A 7,028-nucleotide genomic window follows, 5' to 3' on the forward strand; every position below is an offset into this window, starting at 1 on the left:
GCATTAAGAGAAATTCAATGATTAGCAAATCATAGAATAAGATTTTAAAACAGATAAACCATTTAACTATTCTTAAAATGTGATTTGTTCCTCTTCAAAAATTAAACTTAATTTTAACAATTCTATGTTCAAATGTATTTCTTTTCCATTATTTCTATTATTTTGTATTGTGCATGTACATTGATCATTGCTAACAAAATGAAAAGCACTGCTTTCTTTGAAGGCAGAATAGTGAGCAATGAACCAGGACCTTGTTGAGTCTGGGATATCACCTAGTCTTTCAAGATTATCAGCCTCCTGTGATTTGAGGAAGATTGCTTTCTCTTATCATGGAAGATTTTCTAGCATATTAATTTATATGCAGATCAAAGCTCCAATCCTTTCATTAAGGTGACTCAATATTACTATTTAGCTTATGACTATTTTTGCAACATGTTGTCGATTGCTTTTAATAATTAACCAAAAAGCAGATAGTTCTGCATTTAGTCAGAACGTTCATTCTAATCTTTTTGAATTCAGAAGAATTACTGTGTTGATATCCTTCCCAAACTTGTTATAATAAAATTTATAGGTATATAAAAGTGAAATGAATTGCTATCTCTTTGAAAAGCCTTATTCAAAATACAGTTTATCTCAAAATTTATATTCAAGGCAAACTATCACCACTGAGACATTTAAATTCTGTTTGTTTCCTGGGAGAAAGGAAGTTCTGTGTTTTAGTGTATGATTTCCGTAATGAAACTTCAGAATTAAATTAGGCATGTTTGTAAATTGTACTGATTCTGTAAAAGAGATACATGGTTATATTAGTTCAAAAAGTAGTATGATATGATACTACAATTCATATTAAAATAAATGTGATTGCTGTTTGGAATCTGTACTGATAAGTATATATACATCTTTTTTTAAAAAACCTATCCACAGATTCATCCCAGCATTAACTACCATCTTCTCAGGGAAGTTTTATAAATTTCATTTAAAGTATTTCAGAAAGGAAAGGAGATTTTGAGAAATAACTCTCCCAGCTGAATGCATATATAATGTGCAACATAAGTCCTGTTAACTTCATGTCCTAATATTAAAGTTCTGCAGTTGGAATTGAGCTTAAAAAAGAAGAGAGGGGGCGCCTGGGTGGCGCAATCGGTTAAGCGTCCGACTTCAGCCAGGTCACGATCTCGCGGTTCGTGAGTTCGAGCCCCGCGTCGGGCTCTGGGCTGATGGCTCAGAGCCTGGAGCCTGTTTCCGATTCTGTGTCTCCCTCTCTCTCTGCCCCTCCCCCGTTCATGTTCTGTCTCTCTCTGTCCCAAAAATAAATAAACGTTGAAAAAAAATTAAAAAAAAAAGAAGAGAGGACATATTAATTTTCCATGTATTAAGATCAACTTAAATCCTTTACTGTCCAATAACACCCCTATAAACTTGTGTTCTTTGATGTGCTAGTCTGAAAATCCTGAACAGTTTAAAAAAAACACATTGATATTATAGTTCTTTGGTGACCTTAGTATGGAAATCATTTGGATCTGAAAAACACATATTAGTGTTCCCCCCTCAGTTTCATTTTTGGAATAAATATCAAGAGTTGGTGCTATGCTTTTAATCAGTTGTAAGGTATTAGAAAGCTGGACATGATAAATCAGTAAGTATATCATGCACTGACATCTTACATGAAAATGAACATATCTGCATAGGTTCTACTATACAATATATCCATAGTAAACAAGCATCATAATATAAATTAATTTTTTTCCTTCTCTGTACTGCATCATTTTGTTTCTACTTTTATGACAGCATTCCTATTCTCCTATACATGGTAATTATCTATGTTCCTCTTTCCCAATATATTTAAATTTTGAAGGGTGGGCACTAAGTTTGATGAAACTTTATATATATTCTGAATTCATAAATTAGTTATTCACTTATGGTTTTCTGAATTAACACACACTTTGACAGATACCTGGCAGAATTTCAAGTATCTGAGTTGATGTATATTATAGTTAATAGATTATATATTTATATATCTTAGTGAAATAAAATATTATATTACCTTCAAATCCTGGAGAAGTAAGCATCTGATATATGTGAGTGTGTGTATACACACATATACATACACACACACACATATATAATATAAAATGTATTTAAAATAAATATAAGATATAAAACATACATATGTTTTATATATTATATATAAAATAAATTAATACATATTTATATCATAATGATATAAAATGTTACATCACCTATAAACTCTGGACAAGTGATGCTTTTTAAAAGTGGGTCATGGGCTACCTGGGTGGCTCAGACCATTAAAGACACAGTCAGACTCTTGGTTTCACCTCACATCATGATCTCATGGTTTGTGAGTTCAAACCCCTTGTTCTGCAGAGCCTGTTGCGAGACAACATGGAGGATGCTCGGGATTCTCTCTCTTTCCCTCTCTCTCTGCCCTTCCCTGCTCACGCTTTCTTTCTCTCTCGCGCACGCGCTCTCAAAATAAATAAATAAACATTAAAAATAAATAAACTTTTTAAAAGTAGGTTAAAATACAATAATAAAATCTGTATTATAAAAAGAAAATTTTTTTCAATGTTTACTTTTGAGAGACAGAGACAGAGTGAGCGGGGAGGGACAGACAGAGAGGGAGACACAGAATCCGAAGCAGGTTCCAAGCTCTGAGCTGTCAGTACAGAGCCCAACTCGAGGCTTGAGCCCACAAATCATGAGATTATGACCTGAGCCAAAGTTGCATGCTTAACCGACTGAGCCACCCAGGTGCCCCAAAATATGTATTTTTAAATAGTGATAATTTATGAATATTATTTGCACAAGAATATTTTCCATGTAATAGTTTCCAAATGTATATCCTCTATAATTAAACAACAGCTCTTTCATTAAAATGATACTCTCAATTCAGCTATAGTAAATTTTTCGATATTTAAAAAACATTTACTACAGTCAGCATATAAATTCATATGAAATCATACATCCATTTTCTATAAGAAATGACTTATAAGTATTAGATTTTAGTATAGAAATAATTAGCTGAACTTTAACTCTTCTACTTTCTCCTCCTTTTATTATTATTATTGATTTATTTTAGACAGACAGTGAGTGGGGGAGAGGGGCAGAGGGAGAGAGAGAGAGACAATCTTAAGCAGCTTCCATGCTCAGCGTGGAGCCCAAAACAGGGCTGGATTCCATGAACTGTGAGATCATGACTTGAGCTGAAATCAAGAGTTGGATGCTCAACTGATTGAGCCATCGGGGTGCCCCTATTAGTATTTTTAATCCCTATCCTTACCTTTAACAATAAATTAATTTATTAGTAGTAAAGTAAAGAGAACTTAGGTGGAAGATTCTTTATAGTAATAAAACTATGGTACTAGCAAGAAGGAAATTTGAGTTTTGGAGAAGTCAGTATGTTTTCTAATTCAGCAACAAATATAGAAAACCATAGATATTACCATTATAAGAACTACTAGGTAGTGATAATCAAGGAAGTATACTTTATTTCCTAGAGATTTTCATACAGATATTGCAGTCACACTATAGCATGTTACACCCTATATGTCCTAGTATATTTTTCCATATATTGAAAGTTCATAGTCATCTATAGAGTTAACCGATATAACTGTAGAGGCTAATCATCCAGGTCTATAAAATTAGCCATGTTAGTCTCTCTCTTTTTTTTTTTTACATTTCTGTTTTATGATCTTCAACTCAATAGTTCTGTATACGTTTTTGAGTAGACGAGAAGGGAACGCAGAAAACCAAAAGTGATAGTTAACAACACTAGTGAAAATTTAAATACAAAATTATGTTCAGTTTCTGTAATTTCAGAAGAGAATTTTCATAGGTTTTCAAGCCAGGCATAGGAATAGAGACAGTAGTAGTAGTAATAGTGGTAGTGGTAATAATATCATTATTATTATTATAGATTCCTTTAGGATATCATTCATCTTACTGAGAAGGAGGTATTGTGAATTAGATCACAGAGTACTATTTAAAGGACAACCAGATAAGAGGAAGGATTGAGAGTTTATTTTGTTAAAATGAGTAGATGAGAAATTGAGAAAAGGGACAGAAGAAACAATGACAAGATTCTCATTTTCTTTCTCCATTCCCCTTTCTCCATTCTAGGTTGAGCCTAGAAAGGAGTATGGCTTTAGAGAAAAATAGTAATTAGGGAGACCTCACCAGTGTGGATACTTGTGCCACACTCTAATCTGTAAGTTCCAACCACAGTGAAATAACTCTAGTGGTATTTATAATTAAACAGAAAGTAGACAGTATTTATCTTTCCAGAGTGGTCCTTGATTCTGTTCTAGTATGAGTGGGTCTAAGGAGCATCCGAGATGTTAGTCAAGGGAATTTTCAGGAAGCACTTGCCATAGAGAACCCTTTAGAAGCTAAGAGGGGACCCATTTGTCTAGCTGAAGAACAAATGAGAGTCAGAATTGGACCTCGGCTGCATGTGTGAAGAATGCTCTGAATTCCAAGAGGAGCTGGGGAAAAGACAAAGCAGGCAAGCAAGTCTGCTAGATACTGGTAAGCACAGAATAAGAAAGCCCAACTTACACAAACCACTATCTTTAGCACAAATGCTGGCTGGTTGTGCAATGACAAAGCATACAACGGATGTTGCTATGAAAACGTGATATCCATCAAGAGGATTCCATGAGACCTAACAGCTTATTATTTCCAGTGCCACAACAGACTATTATTTCCTTTACCCATTCCTTACCATTTACTAAGTATCCTGGAAATAATGGGAAATTTAATGACTTGAGGCTTTTTACTTGAAAAGCTGAACACTTTAAAGAATTGTCTTATTACTACAGTTTTAAGTTACCCCTATGAAAGGGATAAGTGGTTTCCAATTAAGACTAGATTAATTTAGACAAAACATAGAAACTACACTTTTTGAGTACACTTGTAAATATATATTCTACTCTACTATAAAAGAAATGTTTATTTCTTTTGGTTGCCCCATCAGTAACTGGTATTGAAAGAACAATACACTTGGAGTTGAGATATGGTTTGGATTAGCAGTTCTCCAATTTACGGGCTCAGTGATTTTGGATATGTCAGTTAATTCATAATGCCATCTCTGCTACATTAACCATTACTGAAAACCCAATACAAATAACATGTAAAAATGACTTGTTTATTGTGATACAATAGACAAGTGAAAAATATTATAAATGCCCTTATGTCTGTTTTCTCAATATTCTCTTTTTTTCCCTACCCATTTTATCCTATCTAGGGTAGGAAATATCCTAGGGAAAGGATAGGTAGTCCCAAGTTAAATCTGCTGATGTTTACTAACATGAGCCTATACTCATACTGTAGGCTAAAAAATATTAGTTTTTTTTTTTAACTAATGGATATTTTGGAATTTTGTCCATATCACTTAATTTTGAAAATTCTTCCACTTAGCATTCATTCCTTTGCTTTCATGGGAGTAGTTTTATATATTTCTTCTTTTAAGGGCCAATAACAGTATTAAACAATATGCCACCTAACATCAACTTCAATGTTTTTTTTTTTTAATTTTTTTTTTCAACGTTTATTTATTTTTGGGACAGAGAGAGATAGAGCATGAACGGGGGAGGGACAGAGAGAGAGGGAGACACAGAATCGGAAACAGGCTCCAGGCTCTGAGCCATCAGCCCAGAGCCCGACGCGGGGCTCGAACTCACGGACCGCGAGATCGTGACCTGGCTGAAGTCGGACGCTTAACCGACTGCGCCACCCAGGCGCCCCCAACTTCAATGTTTTATTCATCCCTCTTTCCCCCCTACTGTATCTGCTCCTTTGTTGAATATTCACATATTTGTGGAAGGAAATGAAATGAGTTAATATAAAATGACATATTAATAATCACAGATAGATTAACAAGTTTATTATAACAATTTTAAGCATATACTTTATTTTTTAATGTTTATTTATTTATTTTGAGAAAGAGAGAGAGAATGAGCAAGGAAAGGGCAGAGGGAGAGGGAGAGAGAGAATCCCAAGCAGGCTCCCTTCTATCAGCACAGAGCCCAATGCAAGGCCAGATACCATGAACCTTGAGATCATGACCTGAGCTGAAATCGAGTTGGATGCTTAACTGACTGAACCACACAGGTGTTCCTAAGCATATACATTAAAAGGCTTTAATAATGTACTTTCATTCCTTTGCTCTGAACTAAAATTATATTTTCATCTATAGTTATGTAGTACATAATTCATAAGAGCACTCATAATTCTACAGCTAGATTACATATAATTCATAATTAGTTTAACCAATTACTCTTCCTCATCTACAATTACTTTTTTAAAAATTTTATATATGCACTTTTCTATAATCCCTACAAATATGTAAAATATAGGTATGTATGTGTATGTGAGTATATGTATGTATACATACATACATACATATGTATACATATACTCACACATACAGATCAAACACATGAAGAAATTCTACACAGCTTTGTTTTCAGAAGACATACATTGCACCAAAAATCACAGCAGGTTTAACCTACTTCTTCAAAGGACAAGCTCACTTCTTTTTTTGGTTAATTTTTTTCTTTTTTTTTTTTTCCTTAGAAAATTTTTTAACGTTTATTTACTATTGAGAGACAGAGAGAGACAGAGCATGATCACGGGAGAGGCAGAGAGAGAGGGAGACACAGAATCCGAAGCAGCCTCCAGGCTCTGAGCTGTTAGCACAGAGCCGGAGGCGCGGCTCGAACCACGAACCGCGAGATCATGACCTGAGCTGAAGTCGGAAATTAGCCAACTGAGTCACCCAGGCCCCCCTGGATAATTTTTTTTTCTCTTTTCTCTATCAGGTTATTCTGAGACCAAATCCCCTTCATTAACACTCTTTGAGTTTCAGTCAGAATTCTCTTCAGCTCAGTTTCAGTTACACCTTTGATCCAACACGTGATGCCAAGTCTAGAAGGCAATCAGTGCTAGTCGCCACAAGACTTGTACTGCATTCTGCTTCAAACAACAGTGCAAAGTCTAACGATCCT

Source organism: Lynx rufus, unplaced genomic scaffold, assembly GCF_022079265.1.
Source record: "Lynx rufus isolate CCGP_SWC_20201006 ecotype Redwood Valley unplaced genomic scaffold, mLynRuf1.p SCAF_1, whole genome shotgun sequence".
Lineage (NCBI taxonomy): Eukaryota > Metazoa > Chordata > Mammalia > Carnivora > Felidae > Lynx > Lynx rufus.